At 41.0% G+C, this 24,318-nt stretch overlaps 1 protein-coding gene and 1 pseudogene across 8 annotated transcripts in view; one reads left to right on the plus strand and one right to left on the minus strand.

Annotated features, from left to right (window-relative positions):
* Window positions 1–17,333: 17,333 nt before the first annotated feature.
* Window positions 17,334–18,928, minus strand: LOC144235706 (26S proteasome regulatory subunit 4-like; annotated as a pseudogene).
* Window positions 18,929–24,172: 5,244 nt separating this feature from the next.
* The window catches only part of FBXO34 (F-box protein 34), an 84,258-nt gene continuing 84,112 nt past the window's right edge, over window positions 24,173–24,318 (plus strand). For all 8 annotated transcript variants that reach the window (XM_077768363.1, XM_077768336.1, XM_077768390.1 and 5 more), the window contains exon 1: window positions 24,173–24,296. The gene's annotated coding sequence lies outside the window, so the exon portion shown is untranslated. The remainder of the gene's footprint in view (window positions 24,297–24,318) is intronic.

A 24,318-nucleotide genomic window follows, 5' to 3' on the forward strand; every position in this document is an offset into this window, starting at 1 on the left:
GGCTCAAGATGGAAAGAGAAAAAAGAGGCCTTCTTGGTTGTCTCCCTTCAGGTTGTGGTGTCTGTGTCATAATTAGATCGTTCAGGGGTAAGGTCAAACATCTTGCAGGCATTTCCTACACTGGCTGAAAGGCTTGCTAGAAGGCTGGATGTCCTCTGTTAGGCTGGCCTGACACATATATGACTCTAGGAAGGAAAGAAAGAAGGTGGAAAGGGGACCTCCATCCACCAGCTCAACAACTACTTCTCTTTGAGGAAGCAGAACTTGAGCCTGAAGGGAGAAATGGGATTAAACAATGGTTAAGAAGGAAGAGGCCATTTCAGAAAGGGAAGGATATGAGCAAAGAAGATGGGAACATGGCCATTGGGAAGAAATGAGTATACCACTTTGCTGATTGATGTGAGCAAGTAGAGAGAGATGGGTTTGGAGAGTTGAGTAAAGAATGATCTGGGAGGCCTGAATACTGGGAATAAACATTTAAAGGAAACTTTAAAGGTTCTTAGGCAGTATTTCAGAATTCACACATAAAGTAGACCGGAGGGTTAGAGACTGTATGACAAGTTAGAACGTTAAGTATAGTTATCCAAATATGAAATTGTGAAGATCTGTGCCAGGGTAGTGTCACTTGGATGCATCACAAGGGATGAAATTACAATCTGGTTATGGGGTAAATGCACTAGAAAGTAGCAGATAAGGACAACTTCAAAGTTTTGAAATTGAGAGGCTGAGAGAATGATGGGGATGGAAGGTTCAGCATAAGGAGTATAGTCAGTGGTGCTGTAATAGTGTTGTGTGGTGACAGCTTGCAGCTACACCCGTGGGGACCACTATATGTGGACTTGTCGAATCACTGCATTGTACACCTGAAGCTAATTAACATTGTGCATCAACTATACCTCATATGGAAAAAAAATAGAAAGGCTTCTCAGAAAAAGCTAATTTCAGATGAAAGGTTAGTCTGGTTTTAGGTACACTGTATTTAGGTGGCTACCATGCCTCCTGGTGAAAGAAGAAATGGAATCATGAAATCCGAAGAGAGGGCTCAAGACATGAATTGGAAAGGTGACTATTCGAAGTCAGGAGAGTGAGAAGACCTCTGAGAAAGACTTCATGTTAAATCAAGGACCCTGAACGATCTAATTAATATACAGACACCACAACCTGAAGGGAGGCCACCAGAAGGCCTCTTTTTTCTCTTTCCATCTTGAGCCTCCAGGGTTGGAAACCCCAACCCCATCTGGCAAGAAATAGGACTAGGTCAAAAGACTGACACTTGGCACAGGAAGCAATGGGTTCCTGGGGCCAGGAGAAAGGGAGATTAAAACCAAATAAAACAAAACTCTGTAGCTTCAGGGGAGGAGGCTTCTCTGATAAGGAGGTAGGGGAAGGAGAGGTTGAGGTCTGGCCTCAGTGAGAGAATCCGGGGAGTAGAAACTGATAGAAGGAAACAGAGGAGTCACTCCTGTATCTCCCACGCTAGAAGTAAAAGCTTGTTTTGTATACTCTTTCAGATTGCGTGAACTTGACCTGCCTCTAAGTGGTAAGACTGCTTGGGGACAAGTACAGTACCATCTTCTCCTTTCTAGAATGTGAATATAATGTATCAGAATGCCAGCTGGAAATAAAAGCCATATTCAATGAGTTTAACTGAAGAGTTTAAAAAGGGACTGGTTTTGGGGTGCCTGGGTGGCTCAGTCAGTTAAATGCCTGACTTCGGCTACGACATGATCTCACAGTTTGTGAGTTCGAGCCCCATGTCGGGCTCTGGGCTGACAGCTCAGAACCAGGAGCCTGCTTTGGATTCTGGGACTCTCTTGCTTTCTACCCCTCCCCTGCTTGTCCTCGGTCTCTCAAAAATAAAGATTAAAAAAATTTTAATGGGACTGTTTTCAGAGGTGTGGACAGGGTTAAGGGACCGAAGGCTAGAAGTACCCAGGGGTTGACAACAGCTGTTACCACAAGGTCTGAAGAAGCAAGGAAAGCCAGCAGTGTCAACAGAGAGAGACCTGAGGAGCTAGAACTGTGAAAGAGACCACCCAGCAGTAGCTATGGCCATGGAGTAACACAGCCCTGCGAGAACAACACGGGATGGTAGGGAATGAGTTTTCGTATCTCTCCCTCACTCCCATTTTTAGAAGCGCTGCTTTTCTTTGCCATTCCCAGTGGAAAGCCATGGGATATGGGAGTACAGGGCATGCAGTCCTTAGAGGCCATCTTTCTAAGGCACAGAAAGCAGGACAGAGAAGAGCAGACAACCAATCTGTGGTTAGGGGACAGCCCGAGGATACCTGGCACACTGGAGTTATAACTGAGTGTCCTCTGTTCTGAATCCCATAGCCTTTACTGCTTATTTCAGTTTTCAACAAACATCTCCTGAGTGCTTTCCAAAAGTACTCCAAAAGTACTTGGGATGATAACCAAATTAATCAAACATGGGTCCCTTTAGGAGCTCAAATCTGGTGGATAAGCACTGGATACTTAGAATTTGCCATATTTTGGATTGCACATTTTCAGATTGCAGGTGCAGAGATGTGTTCAGATCCTTTCCTATGATCTGAGCTTTATATCAGTTTCCATATACAGCTAGAATGTTGGTCCAGATACTCTGGCAAATCTAGTGACAATGGCTTTTGCAAGAATTACCTCTGAATCAGATGGCTGTGACTCTTTGTTCTCTGCTCTTGTCACTTTCCATTCCATTGTAACCCTACTTTTGCTGTCTGTTAACTGTTGACCTCTCTGTGTCTCACTCTCAGATTCTCTGAGAGGATTAAATTGTGCCAGTTTGTCCCTCTCTGTCCCTATTAGAACGAGTCCTTATATAAGCCACTTCAAAGGGTAACGATTTTTATTATGTTTAGTCTATAGATGAATTGTTATGGCCTGAGTAGCCAGGTCACATGACACAAGTATAGCACCTGTAATTATGTCATTAGTGACTGTTCGAAATCTTCATAACATTCTTTCCCGTAATCATAGTTCGTCATGGTGGAAATCTTGCCTTCTTCGCGTAGAACCATTTCCCTTCCTCAGATTTCCTTTTTGTTTGGGTGCAGAAGTGATGTAGAGTCTGTTCATCAGATTTAAGACTTTGTTGCAGGGACATCTGGGTGGCTCAGTTGGTTAAGCATCAGACTCTTGGTTTTGGCTCAGGTCATGATCTCATGGTTCAAGGGATCAAGCCTCATGTCAGGCTCCTCACTGACTAGGCAAAGCCTGGTTAGGATTCTCTCTCTCCCTCTCTCTCTCTACCCCTCCCCCACTTGCATGCACTCTCTCTCAAAATAAATGAATAAACTTTTTTTATTTAAAAAAAAAAAAAGACTGTTTCAAAATGGAGAGGAAGAAGGCAAGTGTAGGATATACATTTTGCAGGTGCAGATCCTGGCAAAGATGGTGTGGTTCTGGAGCTGGTGAAGTGAACCAGAAACAGAAGTAGAAATGAGCATCCACATATGCTCTTACTCTGTATCCCAGGTACAAACAGCCTTTAGTCTCCCTGAAGATGAGGACTTCACAGAAAGAAAAGGCTATCAAGACAGTTGTGGACATCTAACAGCCAAGGCAAACTTTTTAAAATGCGAAGGCCTTCTTGTGCCTCTGCAATTGCCAGAGGAAGACATGATTGGGCTTTCCTGCTGTTCTGGGAGGAAGGTGAAAGATGGGTAGGGAGAGCCCAGTGCACAGCTGTGTCCAACCTACATCAGCCAATGCCCAGTTGACCCCAAGATACATTGAGCTAGTCTAGCCCAGCCCAGCCTACATCAGTAGATCCCAAAACACATGAGCAAGTCTAAGCAGGCTCAGTAGCACTGCCTAGATCAGCTGACCCCTAGGTAACCAGCTGAGGTCAGCACACCTACATATCTCCTCCTCGTTAAAATCAGCCTGGGCTGCCTAGGTGGCTCAGTCAGTTGAGCAACGGACTCTTGATTTCAGATCAAGTTATGATGTCAATGTTCATCGGATTGAGCCCTGCGTTAGGCTCTGTGCTGGAGCATGGAGCCCGTTTGAGATTCTCTCTTCTCCTTCTGCCCTTCTCCCCAGCTTGCACACCCTCTTTCTCGCTCTCTCCCTAAAAAATAAAAAGAAATGATTAAAAATATGACTATGAAAGGGAGAGAGGCAAACCATGAGAGACTCTTGAATGCTGACAAAAACTGAGGACTGATGGATGTGCATGGGGATGGGCATGGAGGAGGGCACTTGTGGGGATGAGCACTGAGTGTTATGTGGAAACTAATTTGACAATAAACTATTTGTAAAAAAAAAAAAATGTAAAAGAAATAAAAAAAAATAAAAAGACATACAAAAAAAATATGACTATGAAAACAAATACATCATATCCCACAGCAATCCATGAGTATCTGGGTCTGGTCTGCTGTTTCCTGCCTGTGCTGTCACCACTTGGCACAGTGGACCAATGTGACATGGAGCTTCATGGTTATCACTTTGCTCCCTTCAGAATGCCACCACTCTGCTGGTTACCTCAGACTATAAGACATTGGCCGATGACTCTCCCTATCTTGAGTAAAAATTTTATTCTGAGGCCCTGGAGGCCTTGTTTTGCCCACAAAGGTCATGGAAAACTTTCCATTCTCAGCTGCCCTCCTGCATTTATATCTGACTGGCCTTTGAATATGTATGTGGGGGAGGGCAGCTGTCAAAGGTGTTATAAAGGGCCCCACAATTGGTTTCAACTTACTTTTCTAATTTACCTTTGAAAACTAAGGAAGAAGCAAGTGGCATTTTCAAAGCCTTCACATTTCAAGACTGTGTAGTCCACCTGTAAGTAAAGAAAGCATTCTTTTCTCTTTTAAAATGTTCTTAATTTTTAAAGAAGTATTTAGTTTTGAAAGAGAAAGAGAGAGACAACATGAGCAGGGGAGGGGCAGAGAGAGGGAGACACGGAATCCGAAGAAGGCTCCAAGCTTTGAGCTGTCAGCACAGCACAGAGCCCGATGCCAGGCTCAAACTCACGAACCGTGAGAACATGACCTGAGCTGAAGTCAGATGCTCAACCGACTGAGCCACCCAGGCGCCCCAGAAAACATGATTTTCAAACTATTCCTGCACAGAGTGCTGAAATGTTTGATGACGCAGAAGCCCTTCAGGGTGCAGTTGTTCAGAATGAGAATCTTAGGGGATGTTGGGTGCTAGATGGAGCTTCCTCACTCTGGCAGGAGCACTGGATCATGTGATCATCTCCTCAATGTAGAGCCTGATCCTTGAACAATAGGGGATCCAAGCCTTGTCCAGCTGAATGAGCAGCTCAATCTTGTTGACAATTAAACTGTTGGGGGAAGGGAGTGGATTGGGGGAAGGGATGAATAGGTGGAGCACAGAAGATTCTTAAAGCAGTGAAACTCTTCTGTATATACTACAATGGCGGATACATGTTATTATACTCTGTCGAAACCCATAGAACTACAACACCAAGAGTGAACCCTAATGTAAACTGTGAACTCTGGGTGATGATGTGACAATGTAGATTCACCACTTGTAATAAATGTCTTAATTTGGTGTCCAATGTTAATAATAAGGGGGTTGTATATGTGTGAGAACATGTTTTAGGGAGTTTTCTGTACTTTCTGCTCTATTTTGCTGTGAACCTAAAACTGATCTAAAAAATAATGTTTATTATTAAACCTTTTGAAAAGTTGCAAGTACAGTGCAGATAACATTTTATCCTGAACTATTTGGGAGTAAGTTGCCAATCTGATGCCCCATCACCCCCAAATACTTTAGTGGGTATATGTAGGACATTCTTCTACATAGTCATAATATAACCATCAAAATCAGGAAATTAACATTGATAACTACTACCTAATCCTGAGACCCCATGAAATTACATCAGTTGTCGCAATAATATCCTTTATAACAAAATAAAGGATACAATTCAGGAAAAGAAGAAAAAAGAATTTAAAGTCCTTAATGGATATCATATCATAAAGTAACCAGAAATAAAAACTGGAGACCGTTAATAAAGAGCTGAAAATTTCCAACTCTTCTTGGGCTTAAAGATTCTGAGAAAAGAATGAGAAGTAAAAAAAAAAAAAAACAAAACAAAACAAAAAAAACAACAACAACTAAGTGTTTAAAACAAGTTGAGCTGATGATTGACCTAAGAAAGATTCAGTCTTTAGAAGATGCCTCAAAACACATAAAGTCGCAAAAAGCTACAACCAAAACAGTCTTCAAAATACATGACAGGAGTGAAAATCAACTTCAGAAGCACTAAAAGATGCTTTGAATGAGAGTTCTGATGTTCTGGGAAGCCTAAAGCTGCACTCATAAGAAACTGAAGAGAAAAGTGGCCAGATGAACCCAACAAAAAGAAAACATTAGAAAATGCTCAAGTGCACATGAACAAGTTCTAAATGGTAGAGAATGTCAGAGCAAGCCTCTGGGGAGTGTGTGCTGAAGATGGGAGGTGGGGCTGCCCTTCTTGGAGAGCACAGTGTAGATGGTGGGAACTTGGATGTAGCAGCTACGTTAGAAAATGACCACTTCTTACAAGATGAATAAAAGAACTTTTGAAGAAATGAATTGAAAAAACTGGGTTAAACACTTATTTAAAATCTCTCAGGGGCCCTGGGTGACTCAGTCAGCTGAGTATTTGACTTAGGCTCAGGTCATCATCTCTCGGTTCATTGAGTTCAAGCCCCACATCGGATCTGTGCTGACAGCTCAGGGCCTGCAGCCTGCTTTGGATTCTGTGTCTCCCTCTCTCTTTGCTGCTCTCCCACTCATTCTCTCTCTCTCTCTCAAAAATAAATAAAACATTTTAAAAAATTAAAAAATAAAATAAAATAAAATCTCTCAAAGAGGGGTGCCTGAGTGGCTCAGTCGATTAAGCATCCGACTTCAGGTCAGGTCATCATTTCACAGTTCGTGGGTTCAAGCCATCAGGCTCTGTGCTGACAGCCTGGAGCCTGGAGCCTGCTTCACATTCTGTGTTTCCCTCTCTCTCTGCCGCTCCCTGTCTCATGCTCTGTCTCTCTCTCTGGCTCTCAAAAAAGAAAAAAAAAGGAATCATTGCTAATCACTGCTATAGGGCCATGGATATGTTGGCTAACTGGCTCTTGGTGGATTATTCTAGGAAGCTCTGACTATTTAGTGGTGTGCCTATTTTGTGGTGTAAATACTCCCACCAAGGCCTATTTTAAGTTATTAAAATGGAGCTAATGGGAAAAGATGTGCATAATTAGCTCTCAGGAGCTCCTGAGTGCCATTCCAGCACCACCTTTAGGGGTTCTTGACCAGGAAGTTGTACCAAGGGGTAAGAAAGCAATATCTTATATCTCAGGCTTTTTACATACCACAGATTCAATTCCTCAGACAATATAAGGAAAAACTAACATTAATGATTTATCTACCATTTCATCAGCTTTTGCTTGTTCCACTCTGTTTTTAAAGTTGGGTTTTTTTTTTAGTTTATTTTATTATTTATCATGAAGGTGGGAGGAGCAGAGAGAGAGGGAGAGAGAAAGAATCCCAAGCAAGCTTTGTGCTGACAGTGCAGAGCCTAACACGGGGCTCAAACCCACAAACCGTGAGATCATGACGGGAGCCAAAACTGAGAATTGGACATTTAAATGAGTGAGGCACCCAAGCGCTCCAACTCTGGTTTTAAAACCAAAATTTATTTTTAAATATCAGTCTTATAAATACAATTACTCTAGTTTTCCTCTTTACTATATAACTAATATTTGAAATCAGCTTCTTTTTGAAATAAAATTTTTCTGAGACACGTCAGTCTTATACCTAGAGTAAATTCAGTCTTTGGTATATAGAAATAAACTTTGAGTTTCAAATGTCTCTGACTGTGACCACTGTCACGATAGTACATGTTATGGGGGGAGTGTTAAATGGAAACAACTAATCCTGACATCATTTAGAAACAGAAGAAAAAGAAAAAATTCACTTGTGAAAGTCATTTTAAATAAACTACATTTATGAGGTGCCTGGGTGGCTCAGTCTGTTAAGCACTAGACTCTTGATTTCAGCTCAGGTCAGATTTATGGGATCAAGCCCTGCGTCAGGTCCTGCACTGACTGTGGAGCCTGCTAGAGATTCTCTTCTTCTGTCTCTCTCTGCTCCTCCCCTGAACATGTGCATCTCTTTCTCTAAATAAATAAATAAATAATTAAACTTTAAATAAAATATACTATCCTTTGAATTATAATCCTTTAGAGTTTATATCTAAGCAACTGTATAATCACTTAACAGATATAGCAGAGAAGCTAAATGAGAGAAAATTCAAAATCATTTTATAAGAGAGATTTAAAAATGCTATTTCTGGATCAATAGAAGAGACTTGTTAAATGGTGATACAAAATATGATACGCTATCTAGAAATCGTATAAGATGGAAACAAGTTACTAATACGATTCATTCTTCTATAGTGTGCATTTAGAAAACCTATCTAAGAATTATACTCCTATTAATTTTCTGTTTGAGCTATTGTTTAATCAGTTAAACAATAAAAACAAAGGAGGAAAAAAATGTATTTTATTTTATTTATTTTTTTTAAATATTTTTATTTATTTCTAGGAGAGAGAGAGAGAGAGAGAGAGACAGCGTGAGCAGGGGAGGGTCAGAGAGAGAGGGAATCACAGACTGAAACAGGCTCCAGGCTCTGAGCTGGCAGTCAGCACAGAGCCCAATGCAGGGCCCGAACCCACGAACCGCGAGATCATGACCTAAGCGAAAGTCGGATGCTTAACCGACTAAGCCACCCAGGCGCCCCGAAAAAAATGTATTTTAAAAGACAAAAACCTCATGTATTCCTGACTTATTTTAATGAACTTATTAATAAAACAAAAATACTGAAATATTAACTATGCAGTTAATTTTCAAGATTCACATTTAAAAAATCTACAGTTATAAAACATTATCCTAAGAATTTATAATCCTATCAAGGTTTGTTTGAGCCATTGTATAATCACTTAAAAGAAAAAAAAATCTAATTTGCTTTAGTAGAGTGAAAAAAAGTAATTTGCTGAGTCTTGGATCTTCAGAAGAAAACTCATGGAAAGCGGATGGGTCATTTTGGAAGGCAATTCACTCTGTGTTCAGGCTATGTGGACAAGAGACTGAGCCTGGCCTTGGTGCAGACACTTTTTGCCAGGAAGGAATGTGCTGGGCCAGGAAGTCCCTGGGAGGAGGGTGGAAGGGATTCCTGAGGACCTTCAGCCTCACTTTCCAGACTAAGGGAAAAATAGGGGACCTGGCCAGAAATTTCCCTCAGTCTCATTTGCAGTATCCGACCCTTAGGAGGAGAATGAGGGGGAAATTGTCTAGGTCAGAGGCTCCCAGTTCAGGTGGGATGTTGAACAACAAAAAAGAGAAGTTCCTGAGCCTGTGTCAGTGTGAAGAGCACCAGGATGAATTCTGTCTTACTCCTGTAGAGGATCTGTATGGATGGAATTGGCCTGTTGGAGGGACCTGTTTTCTGGGATTCCACTCCATGGGAGTGTCATCTGGTCCACATAGGACATCGGACTCTGGATGCCCACATCACAGATGGTCCTTCTTCCTAAGAAGTCTGGTCATCCGAAAGATTCCCTAGTGATCCTCTAAGGCCTCTGCCAACCATCTCATTTGGAATGGAAGGAAAATAAAGATCTTTTTCCAAATGTCTCAATGCATGTATTTTCTCTTCTTAAATTATCAAGGTTTACCTCAGCAATAGAACTGCCAGCAACCATTATCATGAGCCTTTCTATCATGGGAAATAAACTAGATTTGATAATAATCAGAAGTTCTTTTGAATTTTTCTGGAAGAATTTTTGTTTCTATTTTATAGGTGTTCCACTCTTCACACTCATGGGTGATCTTCACATCTGCTCTAGAAAGGCTCTTGTCTTGGAGTGCCTGGTTGACTCAAGTTGATGGAGCATGTGACTCTTGATCTCAGGGTTGTGAGTTTAAACCCCATGTTGGGTGTGGAACCTACTTAAAATAAAAATGTTTTAAACATATATTTTTAAAAGGTTCTCCTCTATCTTTGCAGGGTAAATTATCTCCATATCGGCTATTTAGTGAAACTTCATTTCTTTTTCTTGATGCAGCTCAGAAAGAAATTTCTGCCAGAGCTTTGACCTTTCCCTTTGTTTTCTTCTAACAGAATGACACCCATTTGGAGACTTCTAATATGATCTTTAAATGCACCAATTAGCTTCTTCAGTTAATTTAGTGGATTTGAGGGGGGGTTCTTTCAAAGCTTTTAATGTTTATTTTATTTTTGAGAGAGAGACAGAGTGTGAGTGGGGGAGAGGCAGAGAGAGAGAGAGGGAGACAGAATCTGAAGCAGGCTCCCAGGCTCTGAGCTGTCAGCACAGAGCCCAGCACAGGGCTCAAACCCATGAACTGTGAGACCATGACCTGAGCCCAAGTCGGACACTTAACCGACTGAACCACCTAGGCACACAGGCAGTGATTCTTAACCTTCCTTGTGCATCAGAATCACAAATGCCTGGGCTCTTTCTCCCAGAGATTCTGATTTCGTTGGTCAGGGTGATACCCACGCATCCTACTTTTCAAAGCTTTCTAAATGATTCTAATGTGTAGCCAAGGTTCCGAACTACTAAGCTTTGATCAGACTTTGATCTGTTTATTGTGGGACTGACCTTTAGGTGTTACCTTAATAATTATTTAGGGGAAAAACGAATTGATCCCATCAAGTTCTGAGTTCTTATGCTCTGGGACTTCTCTCCCAGAGGCAAGTAAAAACAGTATGGGAAAAGATTGCCATACACAGAGACTGCCTTACATAGAGCCAGAGGCATTTCACAGCTGGAAATCCCTCCTGAGTATATTTGGCTATTATTAGCTCTTCTTACCATCAGGTACCTAATAATTATCACAGAATGGTTTCTTTATGTTGGATGCTGCTTTGGACATAGGTCTCTGGTATGAAGTCATTATAAATAAGTGGTGCCTTTTTTTTTCCCACAAGATTTTAAAACCTAGGCAAAATAAAAGGTTTTAATTATTATTCAGCTTTTTGTTTAGAGCTTTGCTGAGTAAACAGAATAACAATATGTCTGTAATTTATTTTGTGTGAAGCATAGGGGTCAAAGAATTGGGTACTCGGCAGGGTGGCCATAGACAGTGGCTTTGCCACAGCTCCATGAAAGACACATAATGGAACCATGTGGGATTCTCCTTATGTATGCTTTGGATCCTAGGAGCCTCTGTGCTTAGTCATTGAGTGGTACTACTCTGTAATAGGTAAACCATATATCTCTGTTCTGGAGGGTATGGAACTGACCAAAAACTCATTAATATAATTTAATAATTTTTAAGGAGATTAACATCATTTACCTTTGACAACAGTGTGCAAATTGCAGTCCAGTACAGGATAAGGCCCAATGGGTTAACTTAAGCCACCAAGCTCTCTAGAGAGAACCTATAAGTCATTTCACTTTTGAGAAGGTATTGAGGAAAATGTGAGCCTTTGAAAAGGCCAGCAAGATTCACTCTCTCCAGCCACAAAGACTAGTTCACTGCTTGGGGAAGGATCACAGAGCTCTGACCATTGAAGAAGGCCATTCGCTTTAAATTAGTTCCACTTATTAAAATCAAACTGAGTTTGGCAGTTCAAATATCATTGCACTTAATGAAAAAAAGAAGTTTCCCCTCTGAATATTTTGACGTGGTAAATGAAATTGTTCTCACAGATCATTCATCTATTCTCTGATTCAATAAATCCATAGTATGTGGCCTTAAGGAGCTCACAGAGGGAGAAGGTAATCTCTATTAATAAATTACATAAAAATGTTTAAAGTGCAATAGAAAAAGTGGAACAAAGTACCATGAGATCATACATGATGGGGATGATTAATTTTGTTTACTCTTAGGGAAGAAGCCATAGTGATAATGATATTGTAGTAGGTGGATAATATGTTTGTGTGAACCATGATTTGCCTTTTCTCTGGAAAGTTTGATAGCTACCTCTCTGTAAGAGCAATGATGGAAACATAAAAAATGAAAATTACCAGTTTCATTTATTTTATGCTTTGTATAGCCTTTGAAGAAAGAGAGGCTTAGCCAATAATTTTGAAGCTTGAAAAACATTTTTTTTCTGTGATGTCCCAAAAGGGCCTCTATTATCAGAGCACAACTTCCTCCTCAAAGCAAGAAATTGGGAATCAGATTTGACAAAATACAGAACAACACATATGTGAAAATACATTTAGGACACTTTTGAGAAGTATTTAATGAACTAAGAATAGGACTGTTACCACACATATCAATCACACATTGGTTTTATTCAGAGGGGATGTTTACAGCTTCGCTGATACTACAAATGTTAAAAAAGATAACTGCACACTGCCATGCAAAAGTAGCCTCTGAGTAGCAAAGACTGAAGATGACTCAGAAAGGGATAGGATTCTAGGTGCCTGGGTGGCTCAGCCAGTTGAGTGTCTGACTCCTAATTTCATCTCAGGTCATAATCTCATGGTTTACTGCTTCAGGCCCCATGTCGGGCTCTGCTGAGCCTGCTTGGGATTCTCTCTCTCTCTCTCTCTCTCTCTCCCTCTCTCCCTCTCTCCCTCTCTCTCTCTCATTCTGTCTCTCTCTCTCTTTCTGTCTCTCTGCCCCTCTACTGCTCATGTTCTCTCTCTCTCAAAATAAATAAACATTAAAAAAAAAAAAGAGAGAGCGAAAGGGACAGGATTCAAACCTACATTCAGTAAGCAGAGACTTGAGTGATGTGTGGCTCAGGGGGAGTCTTACCAAGAGAAGTCTTCTTTTTAGCTAGTGCTGACTAAAGAAGTCAAGCTGTTTGGTAAGAAAGTCAAGAAATATGGGAAATATAGTAGAGGCAGAGAGCAGAGAGAACAGGAAAGCATACAGAAACCTAGAGAATTTCAGCAACAGTAAAAGTAACAGATGGCAAAAGCCATAGGAGCAATGCAATCTTAAGGAGCATGTAATCTGAGTGTGAAAATGTTGGCACTGGAGTAGCTCTGAACAAGCAGAAACAGTCAGATGCTCCTTCCTTTTATAAGGTCATCACTGTACCACTTGGAAAACACACATTGGCTTTATTGGAGGGACATCTAGAAAAAGGACAAAACAGGCTCAATTTACTTTAATAAAAATGTGTATGTATTACTCTTCAGATCTTGCTGAAGGTGTCTTGCTGAAGGCACACACAAAAAATTACACATAGCTCAGTAGTCTCAGAAAGAGACAAGAAGGGGGAGGTGTGGTGAGAAATCAGTGGGATTCTATTAGAGTGACAGTAAACTGTGGGGTGGTGTGTCAGAACCCATACAGTGGGCTTTCAAAGAAGCCAAACCACTGTACCCTTTTCCAAGGAAAATCTGGCTTGAGTATACTATTTAATTGATAAATGATTTTTGCAAGGAAATGCTGGTAGCTGAGCTCTGTACTTTTTTTTGAAAAGTGTCTTTGATATTTCAAACAACACTAGGTAGTAAAAGCATAGCTATACTTGGTAGAAAATGTCAGATAATTCTAAAACTGCAGAATAAGTTAGTGGCTCTTTTAAAGAACTCAGTTCTGAACAAAATCTCTCCCTTGGACCATTTTAGCAAGCTGATGTAACTAGGTTATTTTAGCCTGGCAGTCTTTTTTTTTCTTGTAGCAGGTGCCTGTGATTTAGGTGTGTAGAAGTTAGGAAGAATAAGGACAGACTGACTAGTCGTATGCAGACAGGCTCCCTCAAATTAAATTTCAGTGATTGGAAAATCATTTTCTTAAAGATTTCCAAGTGTCACATGAGTTTCTTTTCCTTTATATGAAGAATACAAACACATGCATTAACAAAGATTCTGTTCTCACAGATTTTTATCAGCTTCTGATGTCATTAGTTTAAGATTATTCCAGGAGCATAGCAAAACAAAATTATTTTATTATCAGGCTATTGTTGAGCTTGCTACCAAACAAGTAGGTTAGTGTCTTCACCTTCCCATTTTATCTCCTATACAACCTCCCCAAATATATATATTAAATATATATATTTGTAAATATGTATATGTAAATATATATATTTGTAAATACATATGTATGTTTATATTTGTATGAAGACATTTTCAGCTACTTTCTAATGTTTTTAGAAAGTCTTATGAAACAAATGACTTAAGTAGTAATAGGATTGATTATGTCATAAGAGGAAGGCTGAAGGTTACGTCAGAGGTGCAATGATGACATCAAGGATGCAGGTTACTTCTACCTTTTTGCTTAGCCAACCTCTTATGCAGTTTTCAGCTAACAACTCTCATGATCCCAAGATTGCAGTCGCAGTCAGTACCGGATACCACATACATCTAGCAACACAAAGGACTGTTTCTTTTTGTATGTTTCTCTCATTTATTGTTTGTAAATATGGTTCTACTTAGGAAAGTAATGCATTTCAACAGAAAATGAATTATCTTCCTTTAATGGTAAGAAAAGTTTTTCCAGAAGTATCTTAGTAGATTTCCCATTGTATTTTATTAGCTAGATTAGCATCACAGACCCAAGCCTGAATAGGTCACTGACAAGGAGATTGGGACCACACTGATTACCTTAGAGCAAGGTCTCTTGACCTTGGCACTANCAGTCTGTGGGTTTGAGCCCCACGTAGGGCTCTGTGATGACAGCTAGCTCAGAGCCTGGAGCCTGCTTCCGATTCTGTGTCTCCCTCTCTCTCTGCCCCTCACCCACTCGCTCTCTGTCTCTGTCTCTCAAAATAAAATAAAGACATTTAAAAAAAAAAAAAATTTACTCCATGGTTCTGGGCTCACCAACCCTGAAGCACAAAGAAGGTCTGAGATCAGGATTCTGTTAACAAGGAAGAAAAAGGGAATTGCTATTTGAGAGGCAGTCGGTGCACAGCGAGTCCCCCTCCTACCCCCCAATTTTTTCTTGTCATTTTTCAACAAACAGATTAGGGACTTTTTGAAAATAAGAAAGATACAAGAATGGGTTATCTGGTATTACTCAAAGAATGCTAGTTCCTGTCTAAAAGCCTTTAAAATTTTTTTAAGTTTATTTTTAAGAGAGAGAGAGCGTGTGTGTGACTGGGGGAGAGGCAGAGAGAGGGGGACAGAGGATCTGAAGGAGGCTCTGTGCTGACAGCAGAGAGCCCCATGTGGGGTTCAAACTCACAAACTGTGAGATCATAACCTGAGTGGAAGGCAGGCAATTGACTGAGCCACCCAGGCACCCCTGTTAATTCCTGTCTAAATGCCAAGTGGATAATATGCCCAAATGCCGAGTGGATAATATAAATATCTTTATAGCTAATTGGTAATCTAGAAAATATAACCAGGGATAATTTGTGTTGAAGCACCAAAATTATGATTGGTTGGTTGGTTGTGTTCTACAGGATTTAGATATTCCTACTTTTGTCATGCACTTGCAGCATTACCTAAGATTCTGCCTTCACTCAGGTCTTCTATCTAACGTTTAAGACTTTCTACTCTTGTTACTTTTGTCATCCATTAGTGATGTACACTTGCATCCTGAATTAAATCATTTGGTAAAATGTGTGAGCATTTTAATGAATTCTGCAGCCATCTATTGAGGACCTTTTGTGTGCCCGGCATGAATACTGTGAAGGAAAGTGACAAGGCTGAAATACTGCAGCGGAGACTTAGAGAGAAAGCTCTCTGAGGAAGTAACATTTTAGCCAAGACAAGAGGGAGAATGGAGAGAGATGTTTGATTATATAATGGGCTGTAGTAAGGAGCTCTGATTTTATGGTAAGATCAGGAACAACTAATGGACTTGGGGATGGTGTGTGTGTGTGTGTGTGTGTGTGTGTGTGTGTGTGTGTGATGAACTGCTTTCCTTTGCCTGTTGTGTTTTTGTACTTGGAATATAGCATGATTCTCAGCTGAGTTTAATTTCTTCTGTGCTATAATAATATGTGGGGTATGTAGACCTTCATTCTCCTTTTGTGATTTTTTTTTCCCCTTTCCATTTCTTAAGGCAGCATTGCTACTTGGCTTCTAGTCTCTCCAGCACAGCTTAGGCCTCCTGGTTCTCTAAGAAGCCCCAACCTCTGGCTTTAAACCTGATGTTCCCACATGAGTGTCTTCAGGCTATAGATCTATGGCCTTTTCTGGATGATTCCTTTTCATCTTACTCCACTGGGTATGGAGAGAATATCTCCTGGGGAAAATCCCATTAGGAAAATTCTTCTAGGAGCAGTAAGATCCCTCTATTTTTTTCTGCCTCACTTCCAAAAGCCTCTCATAACTGTAGGAATTAAACCATTCTTAATATAGATCACTGCTGCCCTTGCAGAAAAATATTTCTGGGATTTGAAAAGAAATCACTGAACCATTACTAAATGTGTAAGTTCTGAGTGTCCGACACAGGGCTTGGTATGAGGATATAGTAATGAATAAAGCTCACTCTCCATTCTTTTGAAGCTGCTCCTCTGCAGGGGGTTATAATAAATAAAGGACTAGGTGCCTGGGTGGCTCAGTCAGTTGAGCATCCGACTCTTGCTTCAGGCTCAGGTCATGATCCCAGGTTGTAAGATCAAGCCCTGCATCCCGCTCCATGCTTGGCATGGAGTCTTTCTCTCTCTCTCTGTTCCTTTGCCCCTCTCCCTAGGTTTCACTCTTTCTCTCTCTTTAAAAAACAAACAAAGTGATCACTGTTACGAAATTTTGTGAAAGGATGAGTAAGGAAGTTCTGTTTTGAAGAGGCTTCAGCCGCCTCTGCATGTCACCCTCAATGAAAATAAAATTTAAGCAAAAATGAGACTTGCTAGGCAAATAGACTTTTAAGTTCCCAGCATATTTCCCTTTTCCTCCAAAGTCTCTCCTAAACATAAATTCTGGCATCTCCAGTGCTCTGTGGAGACTTTAAGCCAATACCTAAGATTGTGTCAGGGCTAACCAGTTACAGAGAGGGGAGAGAAGAATCTTCTAGGCTGAGGAATGAGTAGACCTGAAGGCCCTGTGATGAAACAGAGATTGCCTGACTTGATAGAGGAGCTAACAAAATGCTTTCATTGTTTCCTGTTGAACTTCAGCACTTGGATTCCAGGGACTACAGAGAGATTTTATTTTATTTTATTTTATTTTTTTATTTTATCTTTTTTATCTTATTTAATTTAATTTATTTTATTTTACTTTTTTTTTTTTTGAGAAGGAGCTCGCTTTATTGGGGGGAGAGCACTGCACATGGCCAACATATGAAGACACCCCGGTGGGCATCCTACACATCATGCTCAAAAAAGTACACAGGAGGTTTTGCTAAGAAAGATCAACTGGAGCGTGAGTTCCTCTGGGTAACTTCCCAACCTCATCCCTCTGAGGAACGCCCAACCACTTCCTTGAAGGCAAATGTGGTCACTACAGATAGAGCTCCTCAGGGGTGCCTTCTTGTTTTTTATAAAGAATATTTTCCTTAGATATTTTTGGTTTTGTTTTTTTTTTTAAAGGCTTGGAGATTTTTTTTAAAAATATTTTTTTTTATTTCTAGGAGAGAGAAAGAGAGAGACAGCGTGAGCAGGGGAGGGTCAGAAAGAGAGGGAGACACAGACTCTGAAACAGGCTCCAGGCTCTGAGCTGGCAGTCAGCACAGAGCCCGACGCGGGGCTCGAACCCACGAACCGTGAGATCATGACCTAAGCGAAAGTCGGATGCCCAACCAACTAAGCCACCCAGGCGCCCCTCCTTAGATATTTTTGAAGTCTTCATTCATTAGTTTCATTCTACTTTCTCTCAAGGCCATCAGACCAGCTTTTGTACAGATTGCCTTGATGTCGGCCCCAGAGAGGTCATCTTTAGCCATGATCAAGTCGTGCAGGGTTACATGATTGGCCAGTGTCATTCTGCTTGTGTGAATCTGAAAGATGGACTTCTTAGTCTTTTCATCAGGTAGGGGGAGCTCAATTTTCCTGTCATTGTGGCCTGGGTTTCTATTCTGTTCGTGGCCATGATAACTTTCATGTTACCCCTTGAATCAAATCCATCCAACTGGTTCAACCATTCCAACATTGTTCATTGAATTTCTCTCTTACCACTGGAATTTGAGTCATATTTTTTTTTGTTCCAATGGCATCAATTTCATCAATAAATATAATGGATGGTGCATGTCCTTGTGCAACTAGACACAATTCCTGAACGAGTTTGGGCCCATCACCTAGGTACTTCTGAGTAAGGTCAGAGCCAACCACTCTTAAGAAAGTGGCTGAGGTTTGGTTTACTACTGTTTTGGCTAATAAGGTTTTACCTGTGCCGGACGGATCATAGAGAATGACCCCCTTTCAGGGCTTTATACCCATTTCTTCATAATATTCAGGATGAGTGAGAGGAAGCTCCACAGATTCCTTAATTTACTGGATTTTGTTGTCTAACCCCCCAGTATCAGCATAGGTTTCCTAGGGGGGCCTTTTTAAAAAATATTTTTTGAGAGAGAGATAGAGACAGCATGAGCAGGGGAGGATCGGAGAGAGAGGGAGACACAGAATCTGAAATAGGCTCCAGGCTCTGAGCTAGCTGTCAGCACAGAGCCCGATGCGGGGCTCGAACCCACGAACCGTGAGATCATGACCTGAGCCGAAGTTGGACGCTCAACCGACTGAGCCACCCAGGCGTCCCCTATGGGGGCCTTTTCTACCTTCATCATGGTGACCAAGGGATCCATGTCATCCATGAACACCCCTATGATGGCATGCACCTTGTGGTTGAGCAGGACTGAGCAGCCTGGCTCCAGCAGATCCCTGTCTACAAAGGAAAGAATGCTGATGTAGTGGTCTAAGCCCACAGATGCAGACATGATGGCATGATTGTCATCAATGATCTCTTCCAACATTCTTACCAACATTGGGGTCCCCCTCAAATCATCTACCTTTGACCTTTCCCCCTCTTGCTTTTCTTCTAAAGTCTTCATTTGTTCCTGATTTCTAATGAATTCATTCTCCATGAGAAGATCATCTTTAATTCTTACTTCAGTAGTTTTATTTTATTTTTTTAATATTTTATTTATTTCTGAGAGAGAGACAGCACAAGCACGGGAGGGTTAGAGAGAGAGGGAGACACAGAATCTGAAACAGGCTCCACGCTCTCAGCTAGCTGTCAGCACACGAACCGACAAACCGCAAGATCATGACCTGAGCTGAAGCTGGTCACTTAACCGACTGAGCCACCCAGGTGCCCCAAACTTCAGTAACTTCAATTGGCACTGAGTGAGGTGTCACCAGGGGCAGCTTGCTGGCAGCATTGGTCCCTTTGTTTTCTTCTTCTTTTTCCCCACTCTAGTTGGTACAGGAGGTTCGTATTTCTTTTTCTTGTCCCTGTCATCCTTGTTGCCACCTCCAGAGCCCTGACCACCACTTTGACTCATTTTGCTTTGGCAGCTTGAATCGCCACTACTGGAAGTCCTACATAGAGATTTTAAATAGAGGAACATCAGGAATGGACACTGTTGCTTAGGTTTATATTTCTAATAAAACTAGGAAACCATTATAGCCCGGTATCAAATCTACCTAAGTGTTAATCATGAGGAGCTTGGGAGGGATTGCCTCTTTTATGTGCATCAATAAGTGGGATACATATGGGGCACCTGGGTGGCTCAGTTGGTTAAGCATCTGAATTGGGCTCAGGTCATGATCTCATGGTTCATGAGTTTGAGTCCTGCATTGGGTAAGCTCAAGCTCTGCTTTGGGTGAGCCCTGCTTCTCTCTTTCTCTACCCGTCATGGGATTCTCTCTCTCTCTCTGCCCTCACTCACTTGCACCTTCTCTCTCTCTCTCTCAAAAAAAAAAAAGTAGGATACACATGGAAATTGCTGTGAACCATTGGGTTGGTGTTGTAGAAACCATCATCTGAAAAGTCAAAGGGCACTGAAAACAATGTAAGCTTCTAAGGGCAATATCACAGGGAAAAGAGATCTTGGGACCTTGACTGAGTTGCCATTTCACTGGAGGAAGCTGTCAGTTATCACCCTGCATTTCTTTTATTCCCTTTTATAAGCATGCAGTTCACCATAAAGTCAGTGAATGTAAAGGACTTTTTTGAAGAAATTAAAATTATTGTAAATATTATGTGTATATATCCTTTATTTGTCTCCCCCCCATGAAGGGAGTCTCTTGGTTTTTAGCTTTTATCAGATTTTCATGGTGCCACAGATCCAAAAAAGGATAAGAACTATGATTTTCTGATTTCAATACTTTTCAACTCTATGTCCCTCACAATCCACATCTGTTATGAGATACACTCATATCTGTTGGCAGTTTGCTGCCTTTGTCCTTCTGTTTCTCTTTAGTTGTTTTTCTATTTATAGTGAACGAAGTTATGTCTCATGGCCGAGTAGCCTCTCCCAGCCTCCCACTGCCACCATCATGCTGCATACATGCATTGGGGCTCAGGGCTTCCAGTGACTTTTTTGAGACCTCTTGAAGTGTGTGCTTTTAACTTGGTAAACTTGACAGCTCTTTCACCTCTTTCTTATTTAAGCTTCATAATAGTTTAGATAGGAAAGGCATTTTCACACCCAGTGACCTAGTTCTGCAGTAAGGATGGACATAGATGCAAAGTCTACTGGAGGCTTTCTCTTGCTTTCCTTTTCATTGCAGAGGAGGGTGTAGGTTAAGGATCAAGAGTTTGGGGGTGTGGAGGAAGATGAAATGTTGTTTTTCCTTTGGAGGTAGGAGTGAACTTATTAAGGAATAAGTAGAAGGTTTTCAGTTTTTATTCTGAGCAGACAGGAGTAATGAAACCATGTCTATACAAACAAACCTGTTTGATTCAGTATGGTTGCTGGTGTGAGACGATTACATTTTTTTAGTTTTTTTAAATGTTTATTTTTGAGAGAGAGAGTGTGAGCAGGGGAGCGGCATAGAGGGAGACACAGACTCTGAAGCAGGCTTCAGGCTCTGAGCTGTCAGCACAGAGCCTGACGCGGGGCTTGAACCCATGAACTGCGAGATCATGACCTGCGCCGAAGTTGGATGCTTAACTGACTGAGCTCCCCAGGCATTCTTGAAATGATTAAGTTTTAATCATTGATGGAAAAACCAAAGTTGTATACTATACATATTTAGGAGCTTGCTGCTTGGGCCACCTTTATCTTGCTCCTCTTTCAGCTCCTCCTCGGTCCTGTGGGCTCACTGTGCCACACTGGCGCCTTTTTGGGGAGCTCCCTCCTCAGAACCTGTTACAGGGTCTGTAGCCTGATGCACTGCACTAGCTCCAGTGGCTTTGTTTTGTGCGGATCATTCCCATTGTGTAAATGGAGAAATAGAATCAAGGGAAAGACTTGCCTAAAATGGTTTCACCGCCTCCTCCTCTTATTTCTCCTAAAGGAGTGCTATTCAAAGTGTGGCCCCACTGACCAGCTTTAGAATTAGTCTGTGATAAGAACAGAAATTGAGAGTAAGAGTTTTAGAAACTTTACTAGCAATGTGATAGAGTAATTTTATGTGAGCCAAATTTAAAAATAAAGAATTTGGGCTTTTGTCTTTTTTAATTTTCATTTTTCTTATTTTCTAGTTTTATTGTATTTTACAAAACCATCAGTTTACAACGTATTAAGAAAAAAAACCAAACTGGTCCTTAACCATAGACAGCTTGAAAAACATTGAATTCGACTACCTAGACTCTAATGGGACTTTTGACAATGAAGACGTGCTATTGACATGGAAACCATTGTCATTTCAGTTTAATGATATCTCTGCTGTGCTTTGTAGTTACAATCTCTTTAACTCATCTGAAATTCCCCCAAACAATACAGTGATATGGTAAAATGCTAGATAGAGTCTTTGCTAAGTTTGGCTCTATACCACCTGTGCAATCCTGGTCAAGTGGTTTAAGTCTTCAAACCTTAGTTTCCTCATCTGTAATAACACCTCACAGAGGTGTTTTCCTGATTAAATGAAAGAATGTATGTGATACACAGAATAGTGTCTGGATCAAATATTGTAAAGCAATAAATATTGATATTAATGAACTGCAGTAAGCACTGTTATAAAATGGATATCATGCTTTTCTACCATCATGAGAAAAGTACAGATTAACATGGTTATAATTATCCATTAAACATTTGAGCAGTATCAAGTATAGGACCTTTTGATGGATATTTGGATATAATCCTTGTACTCCAGCAGTTTAGAATCTAGCAGAGGTATAAAATACACACATGGAAGATGTGTGTGGAGTAAAATAAAAGCTGTAAGGAAAGGGGAAAAAAATGAGAGGAATCAATTTTTTTGATTCCTGTAAGGAATCAAGAAGTTTTATAGAGGACAGTGTTTGAGATGAACCTGAAAGGATGGATTGAAGTTTTAGAACTCTGAGTAAAATATGACCCAGAGAAGTTTCAAATGATCATAATATACTGAGGTAATACTGATCAGATATTAAATCAGTTTGATGTCAATATGTACAGTATGATTCCCTCCCCAATTTTTAAAAATATTTTTTTGAGAGAGTGTAAGAGTGCACAGATGCAAGCAGGATCGGGGGAGGGAGGGAGAGAGAGGGAGAGAGAGAGAGAAGGAATCCCAAGCAGGGTCCACACTGTCAGCACAGAGCCTGATGTGGGCCTTGATCCCATGAACTGTGAGATCATGACCTGAGCCAAAATCAAGAGTCTGACGCTTAATTGACTGACCCACCCAGATGTCCCCACCCCAATTTTTATTAAAATTATGTATATAGATAAAGGCCTAAATGGAGAAGTTAAGTGATTTTTTTCTTGGTGGTTAGATTATGGGAAATATTTCCTTATTCTTTTAATTTTGGTTACTTTTTGATATTTAAGACTTTATACATAAGTATTTTACCAGAGTAGCTTTGTAATTGGACAAACTACTTTTTAAAGGGCTGGCTAAAATCAAAGCTGCTAAATTAAGTATGACTTGGTACTACCTTTAAAAATTCACTAAATTTTTTAATGTTTATTTTTGTGACACAGAGAGAGAGAGAGTGTGAGCAGGGAGGGGCAGAGAGAGAGAGAGGGAGGCACAGAATCCAAAGCAGGCCCGAGGCTCTGAACCGTAGGCACAGACCTGATGCAGGGCTCGAACTCAGGAGCCATGAAATCATGACCTGAGCTGAAGTCGACACTTAACTGACTGAGCCACCTAGGTGCCCCTAAAAAATCATTTTGGCAGTTTGTATTAGTAACTATAAATGTTGTTGATACACTTTCACCTAATGGTTCCATTGCAGGGTATTCATCTTTAAGAATGTACATTTATGAGTATGTCCTGTGAGTTCTTTGTAATGGTAAAAAGAGAAGGGAATATGTCCAAGAATGGAAAATTAATTCGGTAAATCTCCCGTCTCCACTTAATAGAGTTTTATTCAGCTGTTAAAATGCTTATGAAGCTTATTTGAAATATGAAAAATACATACATGAAAAAACAGGACCCAAAACTGTGTGTACTTTATGATAGCATTGTAAAATAAATATGCATGGCACAAAAAAGTCTAAAGGAAAATACACTAGATGCTGAGAGTGGCTGTATTTGTGTGAAGGGGTTTTTATTCTGTTTTATAATACAGTTAAAATTGTTTTTACAATAAAAGCAATTATCATTTTAAAGCCTGGGTATAAAAAGTTTTCTCACTGGCACTCTGACTTCAAAGTACTAAATAAATTAATAAAGTATTAAAAACCTTTTCTGTATTTCTTTATAATTCCTTAAACTTCTACAGACTACATTTTGAGATTGCCAACCTTGCAAGTTTCTGTGCAGCAGATAGGTATTCCTGTCATGATTTGCATAGAAAAGGATAAAAGGTACTCTTTTTACAAATGCGAACTCTGAAATCTAAGCCGGTAGCCGAATCAAAATTGGAACCCAAGTCCACGAGAATATCTAATCGTATCTAATACCATTTGTAGCTCCAGAGGCACCCATAAGTGCTTATAAACTGGTCTTTTCTACGGACTGAACACTGGCGTTTCTACCGTTCTGACTAGCCTGAGGGTTTGATTCGTTCCGTTACAGCTAGTCCTCCAGCTTTCACTCTTTTCCACCACTTGGGGGCTCGCAGACGCTTCACCCTTTTTAAGTGCCCCACTCTTCCCGTCCCCAGCGACCGAAGTACCGCAGAGTGCCCGGCAGGGGTCGCTGCAACCCCCTGGTACCGCAGCCCCTCCCCTGGCCAACCGTCGATTGGGCCGGCGCGTGACGTCACGTCGTTTTAGCCAAACAAATGGGTTTCGGGGCGAGCGTTGGGCTCCGCCGCGCCGCGCTGGGCGCTCGGTCCGCCTCAGCGGTGGGGAGAGAGCCAGGCCTCCTGCTGCCGCCGCATCGGGGGGCTGCAGCCCCGGGCCAGGCCCCAACCGGGGCAGGAGCGCAGGTGGGTCCGGGCCGCGGTGAGG

Source organism: Crocuta crocuta, unplaced genomic scaffold, assembly GCF_008692635.1.
Source record: "Crocuta crocuta isolate KB4526 unplaced genomic scaffold, BGI_CrCroc_1.0 scaffold10, whole genome shotgun sequence".
In the NCBI taxonomy this organism is placed as follows: Eukaryota; Metazoa; Chordata; class Mammalia; order Carnivora; family Hyaenidae; genus Crocuta; species Crocuta crocuta.